Genomic DNA, 12,480 nt, shown 5'->3' with positions numbered 1-12,480 from the left:
AAATATTATAAATATTAAAATATAGGCTCTCATACAGGATCAGAGGATGAGTCATGAGCTTATACTGTCGGTAACTTGAGACTGCTCAAGTTCATGACTTAAGGGCTCGATCCCATTTCCAATTTTTACCCCTACCCCTCGTTTTCAAGTGCGCCTCAGAACTGTTTTTTAAGGTAGTGGTTGTAATCCCCCCCTATGAAACAGGACAACCCTTCATGATCCTCATACATTATCAGTTGTCGATGGCGACCGGACATTTCCAATATGCCCGACGTTAAAACATTAAACCGACAGATTTTTCATAACCCTCCATTTGAACTGTGCTTCTGAAAAACCTCTGTTTGGAGGGCCATGCAGTCCAAACATTTTGCTCTACCCTGCTATCCCAACAAGAATGGGGACACCCTACCACAAGATGTCAACACAAAACGGAGGGGTAGGGCTCAGTGGTAAGGGCAAGGGGTGTATTGGGATTGGGCCTTCATTTTTCATTCATTTTTGATACTTCGACCTGGTTTACGTGGCCTGAATGTTTCACAAAACACTTTTCGCACTAGTCAGCCCTTGTTGAAGGCCAACTAAGCATGTAGAATGGTCAGCGAAGCCCACCGGTGGGAGAAGTGGGCCTGGCTGGCTGTTTAGCTGAGCTACTCAGTTCAGTTCTTTTTCTCCTCTGCCTCGTCACCAGCACCGTTTGCAACATATTCTCGATAACAAGTGGTTATATTGGTGAGAGTGGTGTCAGAAAATGCTGCTCTAACACAGCAACAGCTTGTATATCAACAGTCCAGTGTCCTCGGGTTTTCCTTTTTGGAATGACGAATTAAGACTTTGGCTAACTGGTGTTACTGAGAGTCATTTCCTCTCACACAGGCGCAGATCGTAGAAGCTAACTGGCAATGAGCTGTAGTCTTTGCGGTGTGTTCAAATGCAGCTTCTGACCAAGACACACAGCCTTGTAGTTGTTCTGCTATTCTGTTGTTATTCTTCTATATGTCTGCTTAGTGTGTCTGGGCCCTCAGGCATGGTATTCTTGTTTTTCATTTTGATGGGCTTAATAATTGATGAAGATTTTGCAAAGGCTATTTTCAGCTTCTTGCATTCAACCAAACAAGTTAGCATTTCTAAAAGGTGGTATCAAAGAAGGAATCCACTTGGTATCTGAAGTCCACTAACATCAAACCCCAATACATTAAAATGTAGCATGAACATGATCCGTGCTTGACTGGTTACTGTGGGCTAGAGTCTTTGTTGCCTCTTGAGACAGGTGGAGGCAAAGCGCAGCAAATTGAAACATATGTCGGGTGACTGAGCTGATGGAGGCTGTCTGTCCAGAAAGTTGGCTGCCTCTTGCTGCGTTCTGACTTTTGTCTGTGGGCAGCAAAGTCAAGACTGCCAGGACTGAGCCTCGAGGGTGTGTGTGTGCTTCTGCTTGCGTGAATGTGTGTGTGCAGCTTGCTAGTTAATGAGATGAATTTCTGCTGACCGAAGGACCCACACGCCAGTCGCACCATAATGCTTGTGCAGGTCAGGATTTATTTCCCAGCCACGCTGCTCTTCGGCGACTAAACTGGCTGCCGTGTAATGTATCGGCTGAATTTTTCAAACATGTGGCGAGGCAGTCAGACAGATAATCAGTAAGACTGACAGAAGAGTCTTGGCCTATTTTCTGCTTCAACTACAGAGCTCAGGGGCACGCAGGTTGTCCTCGGTGACCAACAGGTGTTGAACCGTGTGATGGTGTAGCCGGACAAATCAGCAGCAGAGAAACAGAAGAAATAAGTCCACAGACAGGATCGAGAACCTATTTTGCTCTGGATGACCAGCTACACAGGACTTTTCAGAGATCAATGTAGATACAACACACGCCTCTGCTTTGTTCTCTCATGTGGGGTCTGAAAGTAAAGCCCACGAGGGTTGAATCTATCTGCACCTCGGCCTCTTTATTTGCTGACATTTCGCTCAACCGACTTTTCTCAAGACAACAAGTACTATCTCGGGACCATTTTTTTTTTGTCTTGAAAAAGGTCAGCGGACCGAAACAAAAGGCAATAAAATGGTGCAAAGGAAATCTCTGCTTTTCACTCGCTCTCCTGCTTCCGTCTCCCTTCATTTTTCTCTCCCTCTCGGGGACATCTCACAGGGATTGTATACACGGCAGTGCACAGTGTTCACTTTCAACTTAATATGTAAATGTCACCTGGGGAGGAACAACAAAGTCAAGAGTGACTTTGTGTGTGAAGTCTTTGAAGCTTGTAAGTCGTGGAGAGATGGGGAGAAAGATCAAGGAGAGGGAACAGGAAAGACGGAGATGGCCACAATGACGGAGAGCGAGATAGACCCTTTATGTAACCAGTTTATACAAGGATTCCTGCAACTCCCTTTTTAACAGCAGCAATACATTTCATAACAGTCCCCGATCATATCATGTCTGCCAAAAAGGAACCCACAGAGAAATGAAAATATGTGAGGTGGAATACAACTACTCGTTTCCACTTCCATTAAGTTTATCAAGGCCGTTTCTAAATGAGCTGACTGAAGACGGGAGAGTCCAGATGTGCCGAGGACAAGGATGACAGGTGACTGAAAATCAAATAGACATTATAAACAAAACGTCGTCATGCCTCCTAGCTTCATCAAAATTAAGCCAAAGCTATGTCTCAATGTGACAGTGTAAGGATTTGGGTGTTTCTCCCACCAAAGAGAGTATAGGAGGCTCACTAATCTTTATGTAAAGCTGCAGAAAGTGCAGCCTCTGTCACAGAGGTTAACAACCGTGCAAACTCATTGTTGAATGGGTTTTGGATTAATTATAACACAGCAAGGGAGGAATTGTGAAAGAGGAAGTCGTCAACGTGAGCTAGTGGGATCAAGAGGTGTGGGCGACACTTCAACAGGGCAAGCAGCACCTTTTGAAATGTCGCTCATAACCAGTGTTAGAAATGTTTTAATCTAAATTAAATTACATTTAAAGGAATAGTTTGACATTTTGGGAAACCGATTATTGTTTCTTGCAGAGAGTTAGACGAGAAGATTGATGCCACTTAACATAAAAAACAAAATCCACCTGCACCTCTCAAGCTCACTGATGAACATGTTATATCTTGGGTCTTGAGACAGTCATATCGATATCATACTTGCATTCCACTACAGTTTTTATGTCTACATCTGCAGAACATGTCACAGAAATTAAAAGAACACACACAACAGGTGATGGGTAGAACTTTTCCTGTGCTTGTTACCTTTCTGTCCCTCCCATTTTCTTTCTCTTTCATCGAGAGTAAAAGAAAATACTCTCAACTTTTTTATGGATCATTATCAAAGGCAAACTCCTGTGAGGCGCAGCAGTTGAACAACGCAGCTGGGACACACGCAGGAAGTGTGTTCCACTCATTACAAATATTTTTATTTATTTATTTTAGAAAAATGTGCCTGAAAATACACAATAACATGACTCCGACATACTATTAGCAAAGATTAATTCATGAAAAAACATTAAACACCTAACATTAGCTTTACTAGAATTGCTGCCAACATGGCGCTATAGGCTGAATTTGATACAACACACACATGTATGTAGTAGGGGGTCCCTGTTCTGACTCTCTATCAGCTGAGGGGTTCTTGGCCTGAAAAATGTTGAAGACCCTTTATTTAAACGGCTAATCCAAATGACTGTGTGCAACACAGTGCGTCAGTTGTGCTCAAAATGTCAGTGAATGTCACTGATGAACTGACAGAATATAAATCAATGAGCCTTTAAAGTTATTTTTGCATTAAAAATATCAAAGATATTAAAGATAAGAAGATAAAAGCTTCAAAAATTAGGATTTTCTGCTCATTTTGTTATCATTGCACTTTGAATATCTTTGGAGTTTCAGACTTCAAAATCATCATTTTCGGCTAACTTGTTACGGCATTTGATCAACTTCTAACCTTTGGTGTAACTCGCAACTCTCTATCTGATAACTCTGATATCGGAAATAATTCATCTTGACTATATGTCGAATGCGATGACCCAAATTCCAATTCTCCACAAACTCTACAGAACATCTCGAGTTTGAAAGATGTTTTTCACATAAGAGCTGGGTACAAAATAAAAGAGTTGAGTGTTTCAAACAACACTTCAACCAGAATTTAAGATGTTGACTCGCCCAAACTAAAGCTTTTAATGGAATATTAAAACACACGGGATAAGCTGACCTCAGAGAGAGAGAGGGAAAAGACTGACAGAGGAAAACATCAAACTTTTCAGGCTGTCACCTCCATTTCCTTTTGCAAAGGTAAGGTGAATATATTTTAATGTTGATGTCATTTTCTTGCTGTGATCATCATAGTTTTTGACAACTGCAAGCCGGATGAACTCTTTGAACTCACAATTTAAATATAGACTGATGCCCTTATGAAACATTTTTCAAATACTGTACACACACTAATTTACACTGCACACGTGTACATACGTAAAAATAGCTCTCAAGCATATAAACACTCATGCAAAGACACTTACATGCAGTCAGAGGGGAAGTGCCTCCACAGATGCTTCTTCAAGTGAAAGTAACTAGTTTTCCTCTTCCACTTGACACTTATTTATAAGTTTATATTCTGAAATGCACTGTCAGGAGAAACTCTTTAACACCCTTTTCTAGGTATTTTGCCATCAGCTGCGACAGGAGGCACAGGGATTGTACGTTTCCAAAAACACTCTCTTTGCACTGCACTGTATTCGTCACCAGAAAATAAACAGTGTGTTAAGAAAGTCAGTCGAGGGATATATATTGTAGCTATTGGGGATTAACAGACAGCAGACCACATGCGACTAAAGGCTGGTTCTGTCACAATCTGCGTTCATGCAACTTGGTCCAGTGAGCAGGATTTAGTCACATCTAGTGGTGAGGATGCAGTTTTCGACCAACTGAACACCCCTCTTTTCACCCTCTCTTACAATGGCCTCTAAAAATGCGAAAGATTCTCTCTTCTTTTGGGGATTGTCTGTTCTGGGCTACTGTAGAAACATGGCGGTACAACATGGCGGACTCTGTGGAAGAGAACCCTCTCCCTCTGTAGATATAAAGGCTCATCCTAAGGTAACGAAAACACAACAAATCTTATTTTAAACACTAATGAAAACATAATGATGAACAGTGCCCTGCAGGTACGCATTACTCAATATTGCATTATTGTAACATCATTACCCAATAATAATATTTCCACGTTAGGGATTACTGACTGCTCAAAGCTCTTTACAACACTTGTCACATTCATCCATTCACACGCTCATTAGGAGCAATTTGGGGATTCAGGGTTCAGTATCCTCCTCAAGGACACTTCAATATGCAGCCAGGGAGTCTGGGGGATCGAACCAGCGACCCTCTGATAACTGGAAGACCCGCCCCACCTCCTCAGCTACAGCCACCCACACATGCCTCCTAAATCCTACACAATAGACCTTTAAAAATAAAAAAATGCTCTATATTTATTTATTTTTGATATTCTGGTTCATCCTTCAAGGTGCAGCTCTTAAATTTACATTTTAATAACACTGCAGGGATTAGTTGTACTACTGTGGTTTCTGGCTTTGCAAGAGTTGTTCATGTATACAATTACAGATGTGACTCTCACAGACCTGAATAATACTGTACAGTACAGGAACTCCTGACCTAAGTGGAAATGTATGTCATTTTAGCAGCAGAGGAAACACAAGGGCATCGATGTAAGTAACCAGAAGGATAAAACACATGTACATGATTCAGTGACAGCGTGTGGATGTTCAGACACATACACACACATGCAGTCAGTAGAATCGAGGCATTAAGTTGACAAGATCAGCTGAAACACTTCTGAACATTTGCAGGCTTTAAATGAGCTCTTTAAGATACTATACTTGTTCAATAGTTTCAGCTCTTGTCACATCAATGTAATGGATGCCTCTCTTTCACACGTAACACACACACACATCAAAAAGGACATCCAGATGAAGTGCCAGCTAAAGCTCGCAGAATGTCGACAACATCTGTATCTTAAAATTTTAATTGGCTGCCAGACGGGTGGCCAGACTGGTAATTTGTGAGGGTACATAATTCATCGAGTCTGGGCTGAGCATATGTGAGAAGGAGGTGATGGTCTGTGGCAGAACTGGGGACTTTTAATGTGAAGGGACAGCTCAAAAACAAAACAAAAAAAATAAAAAATCTTCTTACATCGAGATGTTGAGCAACAAAAGTGTCCGTCACACGCAGTCACATTGAGGATTTTTATCCTAAAAACAACTGCTCCATCTGCTTTGTTGGAGCTCTGGGTTAAAAATCACAATGTTGACACATATAAAAATCATCCCTGTCTGAGGTCACATGATGTTGTTAAAGTTGACTGCATTGTATATGGAGGACTTTAACTGCCAAAAATAAAAACAATTTTAAAAAATTAAAAATTAAAACATGGCTCAAAAAATACATTAATGTGCCTCTCACTGCACTAAAAATATTTTAAAAAATAAATGTAGGCAGTAAATAATTTATAAAATGTGACATGAATTGATATTTTTGTTTTAATTTGCTTTTGTTTTCATTTTTTCATTTTTAAATGTATTTATTTATTTGCATTTTAATTTAGGTATTTCGTTATGTATTGCTTGCTTTGCATTTCCCCATATGTAGTTACACAAACAAATTATTTCTGTATTTTCTTTTCACATTTCTTTTTTGCATTTCTGTTTCATTACTCTAAGTATGGGGCAAAACAGTCTTGAGATAAAAAAAAACAAACAAAAAAGATTCCAAGTTCTTGGGCACGGGGAGAAATGCACAGCGAAAATAAAGAAATACATACAAAAATAAAAATGGAAATGAAAAATTACTTCCCAAATAAATAAATGAATAAATTATATATATATATATATATATATATATATATATATATATATATATATAAATATATATATATATATATATATATATATATATATATATATATATATATATATATATATATATAAAATACATATAAATTAATTAATGCCTTCATTTATTTCCAATCTTATTTTCAGTGCATTTAATGGCACATTCATTTATTTATTGAGGCATTTATTTTCTTCTTTTTTTTTTTCATTTTGGCAGTTTCAGTCCTCCATAAGTGCAGAGCTGTTATATCCCCCACAGTTAACCACTGGTCAACCACCACACTGGAGCCTCTGTGGGTTGAGGTCAGCTTCAGCTACATATATGCGGGGCCAAAGGGTCAAAAACAAGCCTGGAGAATCTTAACCACTAACCTTTTATCTGCAAGTTCCCACATTCAGTGGAGTCGGTCTACAGCAGAGCTCAGTTTCAGTACATTACAGTGAGGTTGAGGAATCTTTAAGTGCAAATGAAAAAGGTTTCTAAATTCTCCCTCACATCCACTCACACTGTATTTTAGTGGTCTGTCTGTTCCCCTCCACAGATTGCTTTCACTGTGCTGCGCCGCTTCACCTCCCTTTCAAACCAAGCACCCCGACTTGTCAAGTATTAAAAGATGCAGCCATGCTTCACATTCTCCACGAAGACATCAGCACAAAAGGGATCACAAGTCGGCATTTTAAATCAATTACGTCAATGAGAAATGGGGGATGTGCACACTTGTGTGGTCTAAAGTTTGTTAGCAACATGGGTATTATTAATATGTACAACTGGAAAGCAGTCAATGCAAAAAATCATCAGGCTGTTCTCTTATCAAGACCAAAATTCACCTAAATGCAAAAAGCTTTGTACAATGGAATAAAAAAAAACACTGTACTCGACAGTATATGATGGCGGTCCTATGACGGACTGCCTTTTCTAGCTAACTACAAGTCAAAATCCATTTAACATTCGGTTAACTATCATAGAAGACAAAGATAATAGGCACATGTTCACAATTTTGTTGACAAAATTTGCTTAAAAAATGAAATAACCAATTAATTATCAAAGTTGCTGTTCAATTTCCTGACCGGAGAAAATCTACTGCAGTAACATCAGAGTATCTATTGCTTTTGGCCATGCTGCAACTCTGCTGCCTGCAGTACAACCTGGAAGCATCAGATAAGTTAGGTAAAAGGAAAATGTGTCAGTACTTTTAGTCTGGAGACGAGGGATTTTTATATTTCTTTTCGTCAACACACTCTCACAGCCAGCTCGCCAAATACGGCAGCTTGGTCAGTGGCCTAAAGCTTTAAACTATGACGCTCTACCTAACCCTCTAGTGTTGGTTTATGACCTGAAGGGCTCTGTGGTCAAGTTAGCAGTTAATACATAAGCAATGTCTGTTTAGACTTTCAAAATAGAAAACTAAACTTTGATAAGTTATGACATATTATGACTTTTGGACTGTTTGTGAAACATTGGCTTGGTTAGGTTTAGGAAAAGATCATGCTTTGGGTTATGATAACTATGTTCAGTCACGTCAAGTTACATAGTTTTACATACTTTAACTTACTTATATAACATACTTACAAGCAAGTTAATCATGACTCTTGGTCACACATCAAAACAATGGTCACGGGGGGGGGCTCTGTGTATGACCCATCCAACCAACCCTCGATTTAGACTTTTCTTGGCTTTTACACGACTGCACTATAAGGGCACTTGAAGTTTTGCTAGAGGAGTTTGTACAGCATCAAACCATTGATGAGTACTCACAATATGAAAATTTCATGTCACGATTATCCTGTTTAACATAAGTGTGATTCACGGTATTATCCCAATAATCATCAAAATACTTATATATATATATATATATATATATATATATATGTATACTTACAATATAACCTAAAATTGCACCTAAACATACTGGAACAACTTTAACCTTACATTATGTCACAAAACAAATATTTTCATCACACCACAGATAGGACTTTTTTACGGTTTAACTTGTTTTTGTTGGGGGTAACGTGCAAACCATGCCTCAAGCTATGGTGAAAGGCTCAGGTAATTCAAAATAAATCAGGAAACCAATAAAGGGCTCCCACAGTTTCTACTTCTTCTAACAATCATTTCCACTCTTCTTTTTGCCTCAGGCCGACTTTCTACAGTACCAGTTGAGTCTCAGCCAGGTAACAGATCACAGCAGCACACCATCCAACAGTCCATTTCAACCCAATTGCCAGAATAAATGTTGGCAATATACAATTCGGCAAACTGCAGATATGTTGAAACTTAACACTTCTTTGTGTTGCAACATTACATTTTTCTTTAGGTTCTGTTTCATATTTTATGATTTAACACGTTTTGATATAATCTGGTTAGGTTTAGGCACAAAAAATACTTGGTTAGAGTCAAGAAAAGATCATATTTTGACTTAAAATACCTGCTTTGGTTGCTACAAACATGTCCCGGTGTCTTGTCAAAAACACACAGTTTGGTCACCACAAACACAGCTGCAGATGGCCCGAATTCCCGTTTTTGTAACCAAAAACATAGCGAGGTCTCGTTAAAAATACATTTGGTATTTGTGACCAATGCAGAGGTAATAAATGTGTTCAGGAATTACTATTTTTATTGGAATACATTTTGTAGAACTGTCAATATGGTACACAGGCCCATGACACATATAAAATGTAACGAATCAGCAGTTTCCAACACTTTATCCCTGTGACTTAGCCGTCCATTTCAACAATACCTTCACAGTTGGGTTTTGTGGAAATAAAATGTGACCCCTAGGCAATTTCTGAAATTAAGTTTTAGTTTGGTTTTCGGTACAGAGTGGCGCCACTTCAGCTGTCACTGTCCTGCTCAAGGGCACCTCAAAAGGGCAGAACACGCAAGGACGCACGTGGCTTTAACGCAGGTCACCCTGATGAAGCACATGGCAGGAGATCAAAGAGGGATAAAAGGAAAGGGAGTGGAGCATTAGGATGAGTAAAAGCTGTGAACCAGGTACGAAAAGTGAAGACATCAATCTATAGCTGCTGAGAAGATGCAGTGTAGATCGCCTGTTTGAATATATAAGTAATACAGTTGTATTGCCTGGGGCCCACTCCTCCACATACTGTGTTTCTATCCATTTCAGGCAGCATCAGAGAGCCGAGTGCTTCAAATAAACTCAGAATATGAGACTGTACTGTCACTGACATCATCATTGATCATTTATAATAAGGTTTAATGCAACCGAGCAGAAGGCCGTCTCTTCCCAGCAGCGCTGAGAGATGCTTCACCACACACAAACACATATACACAAAAACACACACATACACACACCCCTCTACAGCCTGAGTCTCAAGCGCTGTGCGTTTCTATAGCAGATGTTCTCAGCACAGCCTCGAGGCTACGAGTCTTGTTTTGTTTATACCCATTTTTAGCAAATGATGTGGAAGACAACAGACTGTCTAAAAAGCTTTGGAAATTGCTTCTGACCACTTGTTTTATCTTTTTTTAGTCGGCTTAATCAATATTTTTATATTAAGGCAAAGCTGTTTTTAACACCAAAACAAAGTTAAAAGATCAAAATCATAACACAATTAAAATGGAGCAGAATAGATGAGATAAATAACAAAATATAATTAAAAAAATCAATAGATAAAAAGATTTAATATGATATGATGATAATAATGGGTTGGGTTTTTAAAAGTCAGCGGATCTCGTCGCTAGATATGAACCGACAGAGACGTATCATCTGACTCATCAGACTGCAGTAGCTTTAGGGAATAGTTAAACATTAAGTTTGCTATGCTTAGTTGCTTTCATGGCAATTGTTACTCTTATGTCTGTCGGGTAAATTTTACTTTAATAGCCACTTCAAACGTATTGCTGTGTTTGTTTCCATTAATTTTACTCTTTTGGTTCACTGGTGTGACGCAGCTTTTCGGCTCAGCAGTTAGCTCTTCCAATGCAAATGCTATAAAATCGACTGTAACCTATCTGTCCAGCATCAGATAGACACAGCTGGCGACTAGCTGGTGAACACAGGAGAGCATTTAACAGCTAAAGAGCCTGAGATTTCTCTTAGGAGTTGGTGGAGACCAAAAACAGAGCAAACAGGGGAAAAATTTCTGTCTTGTTTTCGCTAACTGTTTGCAATAGCTAAAATAAGAGGTTGACTGATTATTCGGCACTCATAGGACATCGATATTGGTGGAACTTGGCTCTGACAGTTGCCGCTGGTTTAGCAAGTGTTTGCCAATGTCGGGATCCTTTATGACTTTCCGGAGAGAATGCACACAAGCTCTATTTCCTCTGTTATAATATCCAGATGCTGAACTAGAATTATTGATCCCCTGATAGCCTTAAAGAAACCAAATCAGTCAACCTCTACTCAAAATGTGATTATATGTCAGTGTTGAGTTCACCGCTTGTTTCTGCTGCCCCCAGGTGGCCAAAATAGTGGTCATTGCAGGAATAAACAACGTGAATTTAATACTTCTTCATATTTTGACTCTGACAAAGAGGCTAAAAAGCAAAAAAGAAAGTTCTTAAAAGTGACTCAGGTTGCCTGATCTCTCTCTCTTTCCTTCTCCTCCCTCCTTCACTCTCTCTGCCTCTTGAGCCTCGGGCCTCTTGCGTTTTAACCTACAACCCAGCCCTCCTGGTCTTATCAAAAATGCATTAGCCATGCTACACTTGATAGTATGGAGCCTCAGAGCTCTCTCATGGCTTCGGCACATCTTGCTGTAGGCAAGTTCATCTCCCACAAACCAGCCGGTGCACAGTGGGACCAACAGAAGTTATCTTTGGCTTGGCACCACCAGCCTCAACAGTATGTGTGCAATGTATGAGGAAGAAGTAGCTGCATCCACATTCACTCCACACAAAAAGAGGTCACTTGAAAGGGAGCGTGTCTCTTTTTGATTTATTTATCTTTATTTACAATTTTAAAATTCAGTCAGGGGGTATTTCAGGCCATCTTAAGTCTACAAATAAATCATTTTTCAACACTACAAATCAATTTTCAAAGAAAACCACAGTCTAGCCGAGGCTGCGCTGAAGATTATATCCCCCTGGCTGAAAGCACGAACGAATGAGTGATATCATAAAAATGAAGAAAGAGAGGGGGAAGGGAGAGAAGGGATGGAAACAGAGAGACGGAGACAGAGTGCACTACACTGTCATTATGAAGGATCTGGGTCACGTCACTAAGAAGCAGGGCATGATGGTAACAATACAGCACATTGTGCAAGAGTTAAGAAAATGACCTACTGTCATATATTGTACCATTGTTTCAGCCTGGAACAGGAATAAATAATACAATGTAATCTCGGGGGAAAGACCACAGCTCATATATTTAAAGATATCATACATTATTCACTAAGAAATTAAGAAAATGTCTATCTCATGACGTTAAAGAAAGGGAGAAAAAAATCCTGGATCCATCTCTTTATCCACACCAAATCCATTCTCAATCCAACCTTCGTGGAAATATGTTAAGTAGTTGACTGCAACGTTCAGCTGCCTTTAACCTCTCAAGAAGCTTTTTATGCCTGATGTGGTCTACCCAAGAAGAAGTGTACACCACCACATCATCCAGATATTACAG

General features: G+C 39.4%; 1 protein-coding gene across 1 annotated transcript in view; it reads right to left on the bottom strand.

Annotated features, from left to right (window-relative positions):
- The window catches only part of b4galt2 (UDP-Gal:betaGlcNAc beta 1,4- galactosyltransferase, polypeptide 2), a 173,527-nt gene that overhangs the window by 149,942 nt on the left and 11,105 nt on the right, over nt 1–12,480 (bottom strand). The gene's annotated exons all lie outside the window — the stretch shown is intronic.

Source organism: Pagrus pagrus (genome assembly GCF_965226575.1).
Source record: "Pagrus pagrus genome assembly, chromosome: 12".
In the NCBI taxonomy this organism is placed as follows: domain Eukaryota; kingdom Metazoa; phylum Chordata; class Actinopteri; order Spariformes; family Sparidae; genus Pagrus; species Pagrus pagrus.
Note: the sequence above shows the minus strand (reverse complement) of the source record. Positions and strands in the feature narration are given on the sequence as shown.